This window comes from Phalacrocorax aristotelis, chromosome 6 (genome assembly GCF_949628215.1).
Source record: "Phalacrocorax aristotelis chromosome 6, bGulAri2.1, whole genome shotgun sequence".
Taxonomy (NCBI): domain Eukaryota; kingdom Metazoa; phylum Chordata; class Aves; order Suliformes; family Phalacrocoracidae; genus Phalacrocorax; species Phalacrocorax aristotelis.
This window is the reverse complement of record NC_134281.1, coordinates 49,572,818-49,593,063: the sequence shown is the minus strand read 5'-3', so window position 1 is coordinate 49,593,063 and position 20,246 is coordinate 49,572,818. Positions and strand designations below refer to the sequence as shown.

Here is a 20,246-nt window from a genome sequence, read left to right as displayed (position 1 = left end):
AGGAAAACACTTCCCTCATCCCTGCAAACCACCACAATGCTTTGCACCACCAGATGGGACTTCATCACCATCAAACCCCAAAATTTCACAGATTCACTAAGTCCTGGCTGCAGTGGCGTGGCTGTTGGTGTGCACATGCTGGCAGATCAGTCACCAGGTAAATCCTTCAGCCATTTGCTGGAAGCCTGAGCCCATCAGTGCCTGCACAGCACAGATGTCCTCTAAGCGTGCAACAAATCCAGAGCATTTGGAAGGCATCAGCTTTACTGCCCGTGCACAGAGGGAATGCGCAGCACATGTGTGGCTGGTCCCCTGCCTCCCAGGAGCATTGGTCTTGCTAAGCACGTGCTTTAGGGCTGAGCTGTGCTGGCATGGTGCTTGCGTCCAGGATTTCCAGATGTCCAGCAGTTCTTCTGTTCCTTGATGATCAAACAAAACTTGCGACATCTTCAGATTTTACTGAGGACAAAGCTTTTGGGTAAAAAGGCAGCTAGGTCTCTCTCACAACACATAGGCTGGTAGACACCAAAGTGCAAAAACTTTTGTTTCTCGGTGCCATGAACATGTGCTGGATGTGAGCTCTTTGCAGAGCATAGGCAATGCCGGCAGCCGCCAGAGAGCTGGGTGCCTGCAGCTTCCAGGAGGAGTGGGGCGCCCTGAAGGGTGAGCACTTGCACTGCTGGGCAATGCTTCTGACAAAGCATAAAATGGGTATTGTCTCCAAAAAGAAAAAAGGGAGAGACAAAGTAAATAGTGCAATACTGATTACCAGGCCAACAGACTGGTCTAAGGTTTAATACGATAGTTTCCAGGCAAAGAAGCTGCCAGAAAGTGAAGAGGGGTATTGTACCTATGCAAATCCCGGCCAGTGGGTTAACGCATCCCAAACACTGCGTGCTCTGTGAGACCTGTCAGCACCTGAAGAAGCCACCTTTACCTCCTCGCTGTTTGGAAGCCCTTATCTTGCTTTGACCAAATGTACACAATACAACTTTGTTTTAGGCGATACCTCCCAGATGAATGTCCCCTTAAAAGTGCTTTGAGGAATTAAATGAGAGAAAACAGTAGGAAGAGGAGAGGCAGGGGAAGGAGAGAAAAGCTTGCTGCTGCACTACAGAGGGCAAACTAAAAGAGGTGGATACTAAAACCACTGAACAAGGAGCCAGGAGCAATGTCAGACTGGAAGAAGCAAATGCGTGACCAGCCTCCCAGCCACCAGAGGCAGCCCAAGATGCTGGCTCAGTCCCGGAGCAAATATCCACCCACCAAACCCTGTGCCCCTGCAGCAAGGATGGCGATGCTGTCACCTGCAGATGCTGTCCGGATCTGCGGCGCTCTGGTTATCCTGCCCCTAGCTCTGCACATACCAAGCTCATGCACATCATCCTCATCCTCACGGCACAAACCCATGGCCCTGGCTCCCTGCAGTGCGTGGGTTTCAGCACAGGCATTTTGGGGAGCCGAGCGGGCGAGGGGATCAGCCAGTGTGTCCTCTCCTTCCTTTTGTTGTTGCAGTCCTGCAGCTGAGGCCAAATTCTGCTTCTTGCACTCCCCTCTGCAGTTGATGGGGAGATGCCATGTCGCTCATGCCCTGGGCAAAGGGGTAGAGGCCTGCTCTTAGGAAGCGTGAGTGTCTCCTAGCCAAATCCACTGCTGTGGGCAGTGGAAGGGACTGGGGCACGGCTGGTGCAGAAGGCAACGGGAGGGCCAGCACAGCCATGTTTGTGGGACTGCAGAGCTTGGCTGGCAGGGGGAAGGTAGCACGGATGGCCAAGAGCTGCATCCATCACTCAGGGCCACTGCAGGCTGGGCACCTGCCATAGGTCCTGGACCTGAATCAGGCTAAGGGCAGTTTTCATGAATGAAAATCCTTCTGGTTTTATTGTCTCTGAAAGCCTGGAAACACCTGCCTGTTGCTTAGAGAAATGGCAGGCAGGCAGGCAGGATAAGGGTCTGGCAGCACCTCCCATTCACCCCACATCCTTCCTAGGCACCTTTTGGGGCTCAACCCTGCCGGCACCCGGTGCCCCCTATGGTTGGTTTGGAGTTGACCCTGTGAAAATCAAACATCAAAAGGGCTCTTTGAGCAAGGGCTATTTCCACATCAAATGCCTACCTCCAGTCCTGAGCCGTTGCAGAGAGAGCTCTTCATAAAAGGAGAGGGAAGATTAATATTATTTTTCAAAAGTATAATAGGAGGTTTCCACTCTCTGAGCTCTTCAGAGTTGGTTTTTGCACAAAGTCAGAACAATTCCAACCCCAAAGGAGAGAGAAAAAATAACACATTAGAGGGGGTTACAAATGTCTGAAAAAATGGCTGGTCTGAATAGAAACGTTCATGTCACCACCACTTTGGGGGCTGGAGGAGACTACAGCTGGGAGAGTCTGACTTTCTCATGGGGATGTGTGTCCTTCATCCTCACTTGGAGCAGCAGAGTTGTTCTGGTTGTCTGCTTGAGCATGGGGAGCACAGGGAGGTGGGGAGAGAGATGGGCTGTCGGAGTTGCGAACTGGTAGGAGGGGGAAGGAGAGGACAAGGGGTGCAGAAGATGCCAGGAGCACCCTCTTGGGAAGTGGAACAGGGGAAAGCCTGCTGCCAGGTACAACCCTCCTGCAGCTCCACAGAGAGAAAGACAGCATGAATCTGGCCCAGCAACTGGCCGGCAGCATGCCTGGACCACAGCATGGCTCTGCCTTCGAAAGGCACCTCCGACCTCAACATCTTCCTCTTAAAAACATGCCATAGCATCACAGGGGCACCACATCCCAGCAGCCTTGACAGCAAGTTTCTGCTCTGTGAGCATGAGCAGTTGGGCCAGACGGGTGTATAAACAATTATTTGATCACTTCCACTGCAGGAATTTACTTGAAAAATACCTCCAATTCACAAGCTTGTAGCCTGCTTCTGGAAAACCAGACTAGAAGCAAGCTCCCACACTGGAAAATCCCTTGCCTGTGTCTGCCATGCATCCTTTCCTGTGCTGGGAAGGGTTGGCCCAAGTGCAGAAGACACCATGGGGCTGGCAGAGCTGCTCTGGGGCAATGCCGCCAGGCCTCTGGGTCCGGTGTGGCAGGGCTCAGCATCTGGAAGGTGATCTGTCCTTTGGCAACTTAGTACCCAGTTTACTTTGTGCTTCTTGGTCATTCAACAGACAGGGCTGAATCTCTTGCTAGCATGTACCTCACCTTTCTCTGGACTCGGGGTGCAAATGTGAAGTGAGGTGTGGGACAGTCCTTGCAGCCCCAAGCCTCACAGTGACCAGTGATATGAGACCCTCAGTGGTTTTCACTTAACAAGTGGGTAGGAAGAAAATCCTTATGGGTAAGGGAGAGAAAAATGCAAAACGTGATCCTGAGGGCTCAGAGAAACAATTCTGGTTAAGCCAAATCTTGCCTTTTCCCAATGCTTGGAGTTGCCCATCCATGAAGAGGGCTGGAGCAAGCATCTTCACCATGTAAAGCCCACATAAGCCCTTAAAGAAATGCTTGAGTGGTGCTTCAGGTTCATCTGCTGGCTGCCGCAGGGGCAAAGATTTCCCATTCACCCAAGAAAGCAGAAAATATCCCCCAGTCCCTCTGCTGGAGATTGCAGCCGATGGCTGGAGGGCAGCAATGGGAGAAAGAAGGAGCAAGATGGTGGCTGGGCAGCGGTTTGTGGGACCATGCTGGCAAGCACTGAGTGTCCCAGCATCCTTCCTCGCTGGCTTTCCTGCACACCCAGACCCGAACCAAGAGGGGGTGACAGCAGATGCAGATCCTCTCCCTGAGACATCAGCTGCGGCTAGGAAGGAGGGGAAGTCCTGGGAAAGTGGCTTCGTGCCGATGACAGAGGCTGACACGCGGCGGGTCAGTGCTGGGAAAGCCAAGGGGCGCGCTGGAAACAGGAGACGCCTGTGGCAGATGACTGTGCCGGTAGGATACAGCTGGTTTGCTGCCTGCGGGACTTCAAATGCTCTGCCCAAAACAACTTACTCAGATTTACTGTAAGCAGCAGCTGGGCCATCTATAGCTTGTGGTGAACATACCAGCCCTGCCTGCAGAAAGGGCTGCAGGAGCCAGGCTGGCCCCCTGCCTGGCAGGCTGGAGGAGAGAAGCGGGGGGGCTCTGCAGCCCTGCCGGCCTGCCCTGGCCCCCAGCCTGCGGGAAAAGCATTTCCCAGAGGTTGCTGCTGTTTGTTTGGGTGCAGGAGTTGAAGTTTGGTGGGCTTCTTGTTAGGGAAGGTGAGGAATACAAGTGGGTGAGGAATACAAGTGGTGAAAGGGAGGGGTGGGCTCCTGGGTGTGTGTAACACACACATATACACACACATTGCACGCACACTGGATCCTGCTTCCCTGCCTCTGTGCTGGCTGGAAAGCCCTGGCTGGGCCCATTCTCTTCATTTCTGGGGTCCCCATCCCACTCTGGATCCTATGGAGCTGCACCCACAGGCAACAGCCCTGCCAGGGCTGGGCAGGGGAGCAGGGTGTGCATGTGGGGGGGTCCCACATCTTGGCATGGGATAACCCCCTCCTGCCTGCAAACCTGCTTCTCTCCATAGTCAGGTCCTACTCTTTGCAGCCTGGTCGCCCACATCTACTTGCCACCTCATAGCCTCAAAATACAACTGTTTGACCCCAGTTGGAGGACCCCCACGTCTGCGTGCCTGACCCCGTGGGACCCACTCATCTGGGGCTGAATGCATGGGAGGAGGAGCTGGGAGGCGGGATGGTGCTGCAGGGATAGGATGCTCTGGCATGGCCATGGAACTCATCATTAGGGATGGCTAATTTTCAGCTCACACCAGGGCTAAGTCACCATGAATTCGGGGCTGCCAGTGAAGAAGGAAGCCTGCCTGACTTTTCTGACCTGTGGTCCAGCAACGCCCCCCCCCTTTCCCCTCCCACTACCCCAGCATGCAGCACTGTCGGTTTCCAAGGGGAAATTCAGGAGGTTATTTCCCCTGTGAGGAGGTTTCGGCGGAGCCAGTGGCTGGTGGGGATGGCAGAGCACAGCTGGAGTTTATGGTATTCAGAGACTCTGCATGGGTTCAGACAGGAGGGACCCACTGCTGCCCATGGACATCACTGCTCAGCCCTGTGCCAAGCATCAGCTAATGAAGTGCAGCAGAGGCAGGAGCTCTGCACTTCAACAAGGAAGGCAACAGTCCCAAGAGAACGTATCTTCATTACCCAAAAGCTCTGGTGACCAAATCATGCTTGCTTATTCTCCCGCAATAACCCCCTTCCCAGCACAGAGCTAGTTGCAGTGTCCTCATGCACCTGGCAGCATTTGTAGAGCTCACTCACCACAGGAGCAAACAGGAGGTGGCCCTGAAACCTGCCTAGATGCCTTCAAAGTACTAGGGACACCTTTGATGTAGGATTTCAGGTGATTTCTGGAAGCTGACATGCAGGAAGCTAGAGCACACCACCGGAGGGGACCCCTGCCTGCCACCCCAGCCCTACGCACACAGTTCCTGCAGCCATTTTCCCCAAGACACATCCTGAAGGGCAGAAAACCTCTTGGTGGGGCTGGGACCCTGTGGGACCCGATGTTCTCCCCCACTGGTGCATCTGCGGCTCCCACCACAGCCTGGGCTGTTGTGGCCAGCCTCCCCACTGCTGCCAGCTGCAGCCTGGTGCCCTCAGCCTGGTACAGGTCCCAGCGCCAAGTTTGGAAACCTGTGAGGGGGATTTTATCTCGCCAAGTGCTTTCTGCTCCCCAGCGTAACACTTGATGGCAATGCTGTGAAAACATTAACCTCAGATGGAGTGGCTACAGCTGCTGCCGTGCCCAGGGGACCCCCGAGCCCTGCACACTGGTTCCAGCGTGGTGGCACTGGGGTAGCTGGCTGTGCTGGCAGAGGAAAGGCAGGGAAAGCTCCAACTGTGGCAGAAACCGTTGAGTGGCTCAGCAAAGGCACGCAGAGGCCATGCTGGGCTGGGTGTCACTGGATGGCAGCTGGCTCATCCCTGGGGCACCTGTGGCTGTGGCTGAGCTGGGAAACCCCTGGCTGTGCCCAACTTCCAGCCTTTGTGCGAGGAGCCAGTGCTGGGGTGGTGGTGGTGCGGTGGCGGCTGCGGCACAGCGGTGGCAGCGCGGTGGCCATCCACGTTGCCCTTGCCTGGGCTGCAGTGGAGGCTCACACCCCCCTGCACCCCGGGAGGGGCTGCCAAGATGGAGGGAGACTGTGCAAGGTCTGGCCAAGGGGACTCGTTATGCCCCCTCGCGCAGCCGTGCCGGGAGGGATATTTCTGATACTGCCTGATTCCCAGAAGTCGGGAGGTTTCAGCCCTGGCTCTGCTGTCTCAGCACATGCTTCCTTCCTGCCTCAGCCTACAAACCTGGCACTTGGGTCTTAGCACTGGAGGCAAGGGGCAAGACTGAGGGTGGGCAGCCCTTCGGGCCGGGTCCTGCGGAGCAGAGCCAGGCTCGCGCCAGTGCCAACAGCCGCTCCAGCCCTTCTCTTGGCCCCTTTCCCAACTGAGCCGTCTTTGCTGGCAGATTGCACCGGCGGGCTGTGGGCTGCTGCAGAGATGCTTGTGCCGGTAGCGCTGCTGGAGCATCGTGCTGCCTGACACCGGCCAGCTCGGTGACGTCAGCCTGTGCTGCGTCCCCGTCCCCCTGCCCCATAGCCTCCCACCAAAACCCCGTAATGGGGTACTGCGCTGTGGGGTGCCACAGAGGCGTGCTGCAGGGCCAAGGGCCGGGATTTTTGTCTTTCCCCTCCCTGGCATAGAGGTGAAGCATCCTGCGAGGGAGTAATCATAAAGGGCTGGATCCTGCTTGCATGCAGCTGTGGTGTCAGTGCCCACCAGCAGGCATCGGTACCCTGGGCTCTGAGGACTGATGGGCCTGACCCAGCTGAGGCAATGGAGAATGTGGCTGCTCTGGGGTGGGGTGGAGGAGGCAGGGGAGCCAGGGGACACTGGCTATGGGTGTCAGGAGTGTAGATGTAGCCTGCAGCAGCCTCCCCCCACCGCCTGCCCCAGCCACCCAGCGCTGGCTGCGGATATTTTCTGTTCTTGCAAGAAATCCAGCTGAAAACAAGAGGGGCCGCACATGCCAGGTGGCTCCTTCAGAGCTCTCACTTCTGCTCTGCATTTAAGCAGTGATTTTTTGCTCAAAAACGTCCAAATTTTTGCTCTGCACAGGCTCTGAATTTGAAGCCACCAGCACTGATCTCCCAGGGAACAAAGGGCTCCCAGCGCCGGCCTCTCCTGCCTGTCCTGCCTGCGGGACTGGCTTGCCAGAAGAAAATTGAGTCTGGGGCTAAAACATCCAGCCCAAACCTGATGTGCCTGGGGTGGGCAGGCACTGGCCCTGGCCCCTGCAGCCCTCCGGCACCAGCCTGGGCTTAACTCTCTCCTCTGCAGGAAGAGTTCAAACCTCCCAGTTAAATCCGGGAAGGAGTTAGCAAGTCTTTGTGGCAGGCGGATTAGAGGCAGAGGTAAATGCTCCTGCTAAGTGTAATCTGGCTGGTTAAAAGCTCAGCTCAGCCTCTATCCTAGCATTGTCTTTGCTTCTTATAAATATAGGAGACACTTCTGCAAACAGGGATTTTTCCTTTTGCCTATTTAGAGACCCAAGAGATTGGGGAGGGCCTTTCGCCCTCCTCCTCCTCCTCCTCTCCCTAGGGTGTCATTAGGGTTTATTACCACCCCCCACCAGTGCCCTCTTCTCTCCAGGATGGGTTTGGCACTGGCAGCCTCTGATCCTGCGGGTGCAGCAGGAGGGGGATTACAGCTCGTGGGGCTGCGGGTCAGGGCAGGTGAAGGCAGCAGAAGCTCCTGGCGCTGCGGGAATGGGCTTGGGGGCAGAGCCAGGGCCCTCTTTCACCCTGCAAGCTGGGGGTTCCTCCAGTTCGTTGCCCTGGGGAGCCCCCCCTGGATGGGATGGGGCAGGGTCTGGGAGGACAGGGACTGGGAGGCTGGGGACTCTGCTTACTGTGAAGCATATAGGAACACAAAACAGAAATTAAAAAAAAAATCCTAACTATATAAAATTAGGTAAGTTACCTGGTTCTCTCTAAAAACCCCTATTCTGGAGCTGGTGGCACTAAGATGGGCGCAGGAGGGTGGCAGCTCCACCTGTGACCCTCCCTGCCCTGGCCATCCCACCCCATGGCAGGAGTGTCCCTGGGGCCCTGTCCTCACCATGCCCTGTGGGTGACAGAGGTTAGCCTGTCCCCTGGGCAAGGCTAACCAGCACCCACATGCCAGCCCCAGGAGCTCATGGGTGCCCTGGAGAGGGTCCCTTGTCCCCAGGGCTGGAGGGTGTGCAGATGACCTCTCCTCAGGGATTATGGCCGGAGTGGGGGGCTCTCCAGGGGAGCATGAGGCAGGCAGGGATCAGGGGCTTACCAGGGATTAAGGTATTTTCCAGGCATTTAAACTAGTTGTCACGAACCCAGAGCTATCTAGGAACAAGTGACCTGGAGAACAGTGCCCAGGGGACGGGGGATAAGTGGGGGGAGAAGCTAATACCTGCCCTAGTCCCCACCCCAGGGCTTGCAGGGAGCAGAGGGAAGATGCTCACAGAGGCTTGGAAGCCTCCGAAGCCCCAGGGATGGCCCATGGGCCCCAATTCAGGGAGAGACGAAGACGTGCCACGCAAGGCTGGTGAGATGCATGCTGGTGGAGGAGAGGTTGGGGGGCTCAGAAGGGATAGCAGCAAGCCCCAGGGGGACAGCTGGGCACCGTGCCCTCTCCGGGGCCAGGACAGAGTGGTCCATCCCAGGAGGCATGAGGGCTGGGTGCCTGCAGGAGCTCGTTAACCTTAATCCTCCCTTGGATTAATGCTCAGGGGAACTGGGGACAGTGGTTAAACCTGCAGGAGTGAGCCTTCGCATTGAGTGTGGCACTGCAGTGGGGTCATTGGGGCTCAGAGGGCACAGGTTAAGGGCAAGGAGAGGGGCAGGCAGTCCTGTGGCCTAATCTGACATCCAGCCTCGAATTTTGTGGGCATGTTCCTGGGCTCTGCCCTCCCTGGGAGCGAAGGGATGGGTGGCGTGATGGCCAGCTCCACACTGGGGTCACGTCCGGCAACGCTGCCCAGCTCTGAGAAGCTGCTGCTGGGTCTGGCTCTGCAGGGCCAGTGTGAGCTGAACCCTTTGGGATCAGAGCAGCCTGGAGGTGCCAGCCCAAGGCAGAAACTGTCTGCTCTCAGAAGGATACTCTTCTGGGGGGATTCTGGGGGATGGGATGAAGTCTCTGGGATGAAATCCCTCTCTTGGGCTGAGCTGGCTTCCCTGGGGCTGCGCTTTCAGCCCAGCTCAGAGGAGTGATGCGAGGATGCTCAGGGTTGCCCAAACAGCCCATGCTCCTACCCATGCAGACCCCAGGATGACCCCCTAGCTTGTGGCATTAGGAGGCACCCCACTCTGCAGCCACCGGCCATGCTGTGGGACTTGCAAGCTCACGCAGGGCAGTGCAGCCCAGCTGGCATCCCTGCAGATGGGCCACCTGTCCTCGGAGCAGCCCCTGCCCTAGTTCCACCCCCAAAGCAGGTACCAAGAGCCCCATGCAACCCACTGTGACACCCTGTCCCAGCCTGCTGAGGACCCCATGCTGGGTCTCCAGCCCCAGCTGAGCTGCAGATGCCACATGGATGTGCTTAGAGGAGGTTCCCATCCCTTGGCAGCACAGCTGCGGCTCCCTCCTGGGCACCCCCTGGTCCAAGCTGTTTTGCCAGGCAGCTGGCTTCAGCACGAAGGTGCCACTGAGTTACACCAGCGTTCCCAGACCCCGAGCACCAGTTACACCTCCTTCACCCCTCTGCAGGTTTGGCCCCTCATGGGAATCCCCTGCCCTACGCCTAATCCAGCCCGTGGCTCCATGACCTGGGGCTGGTACCACCCAAACCTGCCGCCTTTCCCAGGGAGATGCCACAGGACATTGTCACCCATCTTGACTCAGACAGTGTCACCTTGGGTGCCTCCCCAGTGGGGCAGGGGTGGCCTTGCAGGAGCTGTGGGTGCCATGTGCCTGTACCCTGGGACAGTGAGGCAGGATGGGATGTGCTGTCCTAAGTGGCATCTTAACTAGATCTGATCCAGCCTTGCAAAGCCACAGCGCCTTCAATTCCCTTAGCACTCCAAATCTGCTACTGTGCATCTAAGCGGATTATTTTAAATACCCCATGATGGACTGCTCCTTTGTAATATAATCCAGCCTTGTGTGTCCCATTCCCCTCCTATTTGCTGTGATTTAGCTGCAGCTGTGACAGCTAGAAACCTCCCCAGCTCCCCCTGCTCCCTAGGAAACATCCCTCGTACCAGCCCCTTCCCCAAATCCTGCTCTGCCCTGTGAGGCTGGATCCTGGGGATGCTCCCGCTGCCTTCCATGCACCCTTAGCATGCAGCCTTTCCTGTCTTGGGCTGAGCAGTGGCCATGGAATGTGCTGCCCCAGAGCTGCTTCATCTGCGCCTGGAGTTGAGCTGCTGCTCCCACTGTGGGGCACTGGCATTGCCCCCACTCACACCTCAGAGCCAGATCCTGCCTTGGCTGCTTTCACCAGGAGAGGAGCCATGCAGGAGCCCTTTTGTCTGGGTTTTACCAGTTTCAGGTCTCTTGCCTGAGCTGACTGGCTCTGATACCTCAGCCCTGCCATGAAGTCAGCCGAGTGAGAAAGCATCCTGCTTCCTGCTCCCACTGGAGAGAAGGGTTTGAGGAGGGGGTGTGATGGGGGGCCAGCACAAAGCCCACCCAGCTCTGCGCTCAGCAACAGCAAAGAAGCCGCTGCTTTTCCAAGTGCTTCCCTTTGGGGCTTGTCTGATTAATGAGGGCTTGTTATTTCCAAACTGTTTGAAATCGTGTTTATTTTATCTGCCACCAGATTCCTCTGACTCAGGGCTCATCGTTAACTGCCAAAGATGAGTGACAGATCCCGCTAATTACAGCTAATGATGGCCTTAAAGGATCTCTGCGCGTGCACATGTGTTTGTGTGCACACATGCCAAGGGCCATTTATAATTTAAAGTGGGGAGAGTCGTTAGCATAAACCATGCCCGGATTAATTGCAGAGAGCGGCCTCTCCAGGGAGGATGCTCACCAAGAGCTTGTGGTTTCAAGCGCTGGATGCTCAGGACAGTACAGGCAGCCTGGGCAGCAGCAGTGTGACCCCAAACCAGGTGTCAGCCACAGGGACACCGAATCAAAGCCACCACATAGGAACCATTTGGCATGGAGCCACCAAGCAGCTGGTGGGGACCAGGGGACCCCAACATGTGGCATACAGGCATGACCGGCTCAGAGCCATGCAGGGCCATGGGAGCTGACATCCATCCACTGCCACAGCTCTGCAGGGTTGTTTTCCAGCTGGGAGGAGTGCCGTGCCCAGGAAACTCAGTTCTCCCGCAGCTTCCATGGGAACAGGCAGCAGGAGCACTGTGAGATGCTTTTTCTGGCCTCCCTGAGGACAAAGTAACTGCAGGAGCACAACCCCATACTAGACACCAGAGACATCACCCTGGGGGGCTGGGGTTAGCAGTGCCCCCACCTTGGGGAGAGCTCTCCCCTCTTTAGACCCTGAGCGATCAGCCCTGGCATTGACTTGTTTGCTTTTACCTTACTCCCCAGGAGGGAACGAGAAAGGATGGAGCAGAGAGGCTTTCCCCGTGCCTGGGCTGGAGGACATGGCATGAGAAGCAGCAGCTGCAGAAGCTCACGGCCACTGCCCTGGCAAGGGGACAGGCAGGCGGCGGCCCAGGCAGAGTGGGCACGTCCCTCGGAAGGGCTGACCAGGGGACTTCCATGACTGGCACAGCGGAGTTTGTTCCAAGCCCTTCCTTAAACCAGCTCCCCACTTGCCCAGGCTGACTTTCCCCCAGCCCTGCAAAGAGGGCACACAGGGACAGACCCCTGTGCCCCCCAGCATCGTCTCCTTGCCATTCCCCTCCTTGAGAGTCCGAGCAAGGCCCTCACCCCTCTCCCAGTCCTGCGGATGCAGGCTGCGGGTGAGGCATCCAGAAAGAAACCAAAAGCTGTTCCAGATGGCAAAAGGCTCAGCAGAGCAGAACAACTGCTCCCTAGCCCTTATCTTTCTGCAAACCAAATCCACCCTTCTTGGAAAAAAGTAATTCAAGCTCCTTGGTCTCCCTCGGAGCTGGTGAGTGGGAAGAGCAAAGCGCTGGCGCCGGCTCCCTGGGGAGGGGAAGCGCCATCCTGCAAAGTGCTTCTATATCAGTCTCTGCCACGAGAAGGTCTAAATTGGAAGTGATGGCAGCAGCAAGCGTCAGGATGCTGAGATGGGCCCTGGGGCCAGCATGAAGGGATTTCAGGCTGGATGTGCTCGGCACACAGGGACGCCTGCCAGCACAGGACACTGCAGTTCTAATCCCACTAAAAGCTGGGAGGAAACGACTTGGACAAGGGCTTTTGGCTTCCTCGCTGAAAAGACCAGATTCAGGTCAAGCCTGATGGCTCATGAATTTGTCTTGGATCTTTTGAATTGTTCTGGACCCCAAAACACTCAGGTTTCTCTTTCTGAAACGCTCCAGATGTTTCAGTTTAAGGCTCTTGCAGAAACAGCTGTCAGAGGCTGCGGAGCAGAGCTCCCCTCAGAAATGTGCAGCCGCTCAACAGTTAAGACCACTCCTGAAATGGCCCAGTGAGGCTGTTTGGGCAGGGCCAGCTCGGGCTGGCGCTTTTGCATTACCAAAACCCTGTCACTGGGGTTTTCAGTCCTCCAAACCCTGTTTCCACAGGGGTCCTGGGGACCTGTGCTCTCCTGACACCACTTTTTCCCCTGGGGTGGCTTTCTTTGCTGTCATTCCCTGCCAGCACCTTGCAAAGCCTTCTCTAGGCCACCTTCCCCATAGCTTTAAATCCTAGTGTTGCAAGGTTGGGAGGCAACAGGAGAGATGCTCTGGAGAACCTGTAGGCCAGGAGCATGAGAGAGTGGTGCTAGAGCAAGAGCAGTGCCAGTGATGCTGGGTGCCTGCTTCTGTGGGCTTAGCACCTTCTCACTGTGGACTGAAAGCTCCAGTGGCATTGGTGACCTTGGGACATCAGCCTATGCAGTCCATGTCTGTGGTACATAGAGCTGCACAGCCCATGGGAAGTGGGTGTCTTTGAGGTCCCAGGGCGACTTTGGGGTGTGCAGAGCTAAACGGTCTCTCCCAAGCCCAGGTGAGATGTTTTTTCCTCTGTGCCATGGCCAGGGAGGGTCAGAGCCATCTGAGATGTGGGGTTCATGACAGGGCAGGCCACCATGAGCTCCTGGGTCTGGGCACCACGCTGCAAGCTGCTTGCTCAGTGGCACACTGAACCCTCCCCAAATAACCCCTGCGATTGCCACCACCCCGCAAAAGAGCCTGATTGCAAAGAAAACAGGGAAGCAGCTGAAAAAATAAAGGTGCTGCCATAGCACAGTGCATGCCATGGTGGAAGTTTGGGATGGTGCTGAAGCACAGCCCCGGATGCTCCTCCCACCCCGGGGCATACAGGGCTGATGCAGGATGGAGAAATTAGGAGTGCCAGAGGCAAGCGGGAAGACACCCTGCTGACAGCACTGAGGAGGGGCAGATGGGACTCGTGGGTCCTCCAGGTTCTTGGGAAGAGCCAAGGATGCTCAGCAAGGACACTACATCCATGTCTACATGGCATGAGGTTGAATGGTCTAGCCCCAGCCCTTTGTCTCCTGGGGACAACGCGGTGCCAGGCTGCTTGGTGAGATGCCAGCCTCTGTGGGTACCCCAGCTCCTTCGTCACCTGCACAACTCCCCAAATGCCAGGAATACACAAAAGATGGAGACATATGCTCGGTGACCCCAAAGTATGGCCGTGAGCTCCCAGAGACTTGGTGTAGTCCCTGAGCCCGGGCCATGGGGCCGTAACTCTCCCAGAGAATGAGAATGCCAAACCCATTACACCTCTGCCCTGGGCCTCTGGTTATCTCCAGCATTAGCTGGCCTGGGGACAGGAGCAGGTCATGGCACAGCTCCATGCTCCTGGCCAGTGCAGACAGGGTGTGGGTGGAAGCAGCGGTCCCTGCCCTATCTGGCAGCCTCTGGGATTAGCTGTGCGGCACTGGGAGCTGCTGTAGCAGTGGCTGAGTAGGAACAGATACACACAGATAAGGCAACCTGAACCCTAGGTACAGCAAGCCAGCTTCATTAATCCCTGTGCATCCAGGTGCTGATGAAGGCGCTACCATCCCCTTTCCTTCCCCAGCACCTGTGTGTGGCCATCAGTTCTGGCTCACACAAGGACAAAACCTGCTGCTTGCATGGGTGGCCCCTCTCTCCCGGAGCTGCTAAGTGGGTCCCATGTCTCCCGGGGGACACTGCTGGTACAGGGACCTGGCTGGTGCAGGAACACACAGCCTGCATGGGGACAGAGCTGGTACAGGTGTCCACAGCCAATGTGGGGCCCCACAGCCAGTACGGAGAGCTAAGGATGGTGCAGGGACATGCAGTATGGGGACAGTATGGGGACAGGCAGCCAGGGTGGGGACCCAGGTGGTAGGGAGACACACAGTCAGGATGGGGACCCTGCCAGTCCAGGGGCACAGCACAACTGATGGAGACCCATGGACAGCGTGGGGTCACGCAGCCATGACAGGGTCCCAGCCAGCATGGGGATCCTGTAGAGCCCTGGGGCACAGTGATGCTGCAGGTCAGAGGATGACCAGCAGTATTGCCCACCTCTCTGATGGCCTGGCCTCCATCTCCATCCCCACATTCCTCCCCAGGCTCCAGCTCTCTGGCTGAGGTGGGCAGGAGTGTCCAGCACCACGCTGGCACATTGAGGGAAAGAAGCACCACCAGGTCTCTGCCTGCATCCCCATTGCTGGCATGCCACAGGCTGCTCGGGAATGGGTGCAGCACGGCACTCCCGATCCTGTTAGCTCCAGCATGAAAGCACCCGCCGCAGCAGCAGCTGGGCCTGGCCACAATCTCTGCTTCCAGGTAAACAGATGAGGCAAGCGGCTCGCCTTCCCTCCCGGCCCAGCAGCCGCGGCCACACAGACCCGCCATTCAGCCCCGATGCCCCACACAAACCCCCAGTGTTTGGGAGAGGGCTCGCGCTCCCCGGGGGGCACTGGGGGGGGGCACATGCTGCAGCCAGGCGGTTGACACCCAGCCAGGCTGGAGCGGGGCCAGCGGGCACAGAAAGAGCTGCTGTGTTTTGGCCAACTCCCGCCATGCTGGGGCGGGGGCAGAAAGGGCCCCTTGTGCACGTGGGAGCCAGGGGCTGCCCCCACAGCTCGGTGGAATCCAGGGTCCTGTGAGGCTGTGGCAGTGGTCACCGGTGGGTCTGTGGAGTGGTGGTGAGGAGCCAGGGATGGGAACCGAAGGGGTAAGGGGTTGGAGGTGGCAGGCAGGGGAGCTCAGCCAGCACACTGGTGCACAGTGCTGCCGCTGCCCTGCTGCCATCCAAAAGATTTTCAACCCCAGACTGTGGGAGACAAAACTGGGGGGGGCGGGGTTTGACCAGGAACACATTCAAGCAGTGGCAGAGACAGGAGCAGGAGGCAGCTTTCCCTGGGCGTCACCCTGTATGCATCCTCCTCAGCCGGTGGGAAGGGTGTGTATGCTACCAGCACGTTCACCCTGTGCTCCTGCACGGCCTCCACCTGCACAGGCAGCAGGTCACCCACTGAAAGTGTGCCTGTGGCATTTCTCAACAGGACCAAGTCAGGCACTTGCAAGGATGAGAGAGGAGGGTGCCAGCTCCTGCGCTGTGGGGCTCTTCTCCCCCTCCAACTCCCTGAACCTCTCCCCAGACTTTCCTTGGTACTGCCAGGGGTATCTGCCCTGCAGCACAGCTTGGGGTGGTCTGGCCACAGTGGGGCTCAGAGGACTGCTCATCCCTCCGGGGAGCCTGGAACTGAGCTGAGCACATCCCTGCCTCAGCCATGAGCATCCCTGTGGGGCCACGCTGAAGTGGAGAGGGGAAAGCAGGAGGCAGAGCCATGATGCTCCAGCATCCCAGCTGTTCCTCCTGCTGCCTCCACCATCCACAAGCAGTCATCAATGCCTTCGCTGGGGACAATGTCCCCTCTTCCACGCCTCGCACCTTCCTCCCTTGCTGCTCCCGTGAGAAGGTGGCTTTCTTCCCCAAGGAGTGCAGGGAAAGCATTTTCCACCACAGCAGATGAAAATGGATTCACAATCCAATTTTAGCCTAGTACCACTTCAGTGATTTTGATGGAACTGCTCTGGATGGGTGCCGGTTTGAACCAGGGGACAGCTGTCGTGGCTTCATAGACTAGGGGTTTCTTATCTGTGTCACCTTTGATTACTGTAATTGAAATCCTGCTCTGATCTGAGCCATGCCTGAACATTTCTGCTGCCTGTGTGGTGCTCGGCTCGAATGGCAAAATGACGTTAATAGATTTTAAAGCCAGGCAAGGACTGTGAGAGCATTTCTGCCTGACCTCGTGGATAGCAGCTGACAGTCACCACTTACCCCAGTCCTTTGCTCAGCCACTGGCATGGCCCTGCCATCGCCCCATGACTCTTTCTCCCTCCTGGAAGCACAAATCCTACCTTTCCCCAGAGCTGCTCGTATGTGTGTGCTGGGCAGCCTGCCCTCTCCCATCCCTTCAGAGCGCAACGGGATGCTTTCGAGGGAGGCAGGGTCCAGGGGTGCTGATGGGATCACAGAGGAATCAGCCACCCTTTAGCTCTCCTGGTCCAGCATGAAATCCCCGATGGGCAGCATTGCCCTTTGCTGGCGTCTCCTGACCAAAAGGGCAGCAGGGTGACATGCTGCTGCCCATCCACTGCCAGGCAGGCTGCAGAGGACAGAAATGCCACTGCGCAGGAGAGGATGCTCCTGGCTTTGGTGCCAAACTGGAAAACCGGCTGTGGCTGGCAATGTGACCAGTGCTTTGTCACCCACCCCATCTTCTGTGAAGGCACCGGTGGTGTTTAGCTAGAGTCACTGCAGCAGAAAGAGTGACTCCAGCTCAGACAGCATCTGAGGGCAGGAGCTGGGAGGACACGTGTGCTGGAACACTGCTCCTGCAGTTCAGCTCAGCAAGCAGCTGGCATGAGGAGTGAGCCAGCCCTGGCCAGGCTGTGACAGCAAAGCCAGTGACTCCATTTGGAGTGGGGAGGGTTTACTCAGCCAGTCTGGCCTCTAGAAGATGCCCTCTGGAGCAGGCAGAGGCATCCCAGGTGCAAAGACCCATCTGGAGAGCCCTGCAAACCCCAAGGGCCGAGCCCTGGCCACACCAGACAACCTCCCCAAACCCCCAGGTTTTCCAGGCCAGCAGCTTTTGTGGCCATGCAGCTGAGAGCTGGCCAGTGCATACCAGCACAGGGGCCTGGGCTTACACCAGTGAGGCTCTGAAGGAGCCATCCCAAAACTTCATATGCCAGCAAAAAGAAAGGAAGGCTGCCCAGACAGCAGGGCAGCCCCCGCACCCCACTGCCAGCATGCACAGAGGCTCCCTCCGAATCCCTGCCAGCCGAGCGGCAGCATTTCCTCTCCGGCAGTGAAACCCCTGGCAGGTCACGGGCTGGCGGCACACACAATGCTTAGGGTTATCCAGCCCATTATCAGCTCCGGCCACGCAGTGTTGGGAGGAAAAGGGTTTCAATCCCAGCCAGGCTGTGTTTCCGCTGGGAGCCGTTCCCCCTGGCATGGGGGAGGGCTGGACCGTGCTATGCTTTCAGCACCGGCACCAGTGAGGCAGGGCTGTGGCTGCCACGGGGAGAGAGGGACTGCAGGGCTGTCACCCCATCTCCCCACAGCATTGCCAGGGTCCCTCCTCCTGCCAGGGAAGCTGCTGGTCTCTGAGCAGTGCGGTTGCTCCTGCCCCAGCTTTGTCCAGCAGCACTGTGCTGTGGCCTGGGCATGGCCACCTGCAGAGCTTGGGGATGGGAAGAGGGGCCAGAGCTGGTGATCCCAAGGAAAGGGGCTGCCACCAGGGCATGTGGCAGACATCTGGGTTGGCTGAAACATCCTTTGCTGGGTGCCCCAGCTCCCCACCCCAGGGAACCATCCCAGAGCCCTGGTGTGCTGTGAAAATGCCTGCCTGGAGCGGTACGGGCAACCTGAGAAACCACACCGGCAAAGGCCACCTCTGCCAGCCGGGAGGGGAAGCTGAGGCACGAGGAGATGCCAAGGGAGGCCTCCCACCCCCTTGCCCTTAGGCTGCCATGAGACATCCTTCCCAGGGCTTCCCCAGCTGCTTAAAGCTGGCTAGAGGAAAGCGGACTGCAGCACAGGGTCACTCAGCCCAAAAAACACAGGGTGGGGTGCCCCAGCCCCTGCTCTTCCAAGCCCTCCCAGCAATGAGCATGGGGCAGGCAGGGGAGCAGGCAGAGGCGCCAGCAAAGGCTGGGCTTGCTGTGATCCCCTCGCACTCCATGATTAATGGAACACGGACTAAAATCAGCTGCAAAGGCAGCAACCCTGGGGTCTCCCAGCAGCATCCCACTGCACACCAGCTGCCTGCAAGTGGGTCAGGCAGCAGCTGCCTCACAGCTGGGCACCCTGGGTGCTTGGGGGACACCCATCCTCTGCTGCAGGTGGGAGCATCACTCCCTGCTCCACGGCATGGCTCTGCATCGCTCACCTCCCTGCTGCTGCCCATCTCAGAGGCTTTTTCCTCTCCAGACTCACCAGGCTGGGCTGCATTACAGCCAGAGCAGCTGGGGAGGTGCAAGGCCACTTTCTAGGATGCCAAGAGTGAGGATCCCTGTCATGTTCCTCCTCATGCCTTCGGGGATCTGTTATTTTTAGTTGCTCTCTCTACCTCATGTCCCTAGCTAGATCCTGGCTCCCTTTTCTTCTGCTGCCCTTCCCTGTGGTTAATTTGTTTTCTTTGTATTGTTTGCAGATTAGGGGAGGCAGTACCAGGCGTCTCAGCACAGGGGACCACTTGGCCACAGCTTCCCCACGCTTCCCTCCACCCAGGGGTTTTTGGTTGGGTTTTTTCCTGGCTATTTTTAATCCACAACACCAGCCCCAAGGGGATGAAACACCAAGGGGTAGCACAAACCGGAGGCACCCTGCAGCTGATGTGCCAGTCCAAGTACTGGGATGCTTGCAGCCACATGGGGATGCTCCCATGGAGGCAGGGCAGTGCCTGGACCCCAGCATCCCAGGCAGGCGGGGGTCTGCACCTCCTGGGCTGGCCCCTCCTTGCAAGCCCTCTGCTCCCTCCTGGCCCCCTGCACATCCAAGTCTGCAACCTCCACCATGACAGGTGAGCTGGGGAGAGTGAGGGGATGGGCTTTTCCCTTGGATTCAGAAGAAAGCAAACAGGAAAAAAGATTTAAAACTTCAAAGCCAGATACTTATAATTTGGTTTAACGTGGCATTCTGCTTGGCAACAATGCTGTCACAGCGGTGCCTGTAAGGGGCTCGCAAGTGCCCAGCACACCACATCATGAGATGTCACAGGATGTCACCCACCACCAGCACCACCGCAGCCCTGTGGCCTCCAACCCTGCTGAGCCAGTGCTGAGTGCCATGTGCCATGGTGCAGGGCTCAGGGCTGGGTGTCTGGGGACCAAACCCCACCAGGGACCAGATTTTGGAGCTGCTGGGAGAGCGACTCCCTGGGGAGGCCATGCCTCAGTTTCCCAATAGCACAGGGCTACCAAACCTGCTCTTTGGGAAGGTGTTTTCAAGGTGCTTGGGCTGGGCGCTGGAGCCCAGTCCCCACCCACTAGTGTTATACCACTGCCCCACATAAAGCTCTGGGGGAGCAGAGGGTGCCTGCCTCAGCAGGGTCCAACCTGGGGCAAGGAGGGGACCCTGGCACCACCAGTCCTGTCCCCTGCAGCCACTGCTCTGAAGCAAAAAGGAGACATCTCTCTTGCCAATTCTCTTTTCCCCAAAAGAAGCCAAAATCCCCTCATTTTCTCCAGAAATCTATGCCACAGGACAGTGCTGCTCCTGCCCCCCACATTCCGCCACCTTTCCCTGCCTCCCACCCCTGATTTTGGCGGGTTTTTTTTCTTTTTTTTTCTCCAGAATTCTGTGCTGCATGGTGAGTAAAGGCATCCTGCTGTCTGAGGGCTAACGGCTTGCTGGAGAGATAATAAAGCAAAGGGGAGTAAATTAAAGTGGCTATAAATAGCACCAGGAGAGGAAAAGGAGATGAAGTCATCTTCCTTCAGCTGAGCTGGTATTTGCATCATTTCTTCCCTTTGCCTTCCCCTGCCCCCTCACCCTGCTCCATAAACAGCCCCCACCCCAAGCTCTGGGGTCCTGCTGTGGGCCCTGTGTGCCCCCCTTGGTCCCCATGGGGCTGAGGAATGTCCCCATGCCCGTGGGCTGTGCTGGGGCTGGCTGCCC

The 20,246-nt window shown here is 57.5% G+C and overlaps 2 protein-coding genes across 2 annotated transcripts in view; one reads left to right on the top strand and one right to left on the bottom strand.

Annotated features, from left to right (window-relative positions):
* Nucleotides 1-20,246, bottom strand: part of PIK3R3 (phosphoinositide-3-kinase regulatory subunit 3) — a 77,554-nt gene that overhangs the window by 38,209 nt on the left and 19,099 nt on the right. The gene's annotated exons all lie outside the window — the stretch shown is intronic.
* Nucleotides 7,131-20,246, top strand: part of TSPAN1 (tetraspanin 1) — a 45,361-nt gene continuing 32,245 nt past the window's right edge. The window contains exon 1 of the mRNA XM_075097759.1: nucleotides 7,131-7,135. The gene's annotated coding sequence lies outside the window, so the exon portion shown is untranslated. The remainder of the gene's footprint in view (nucleotides 7,136-20,246) is intronic.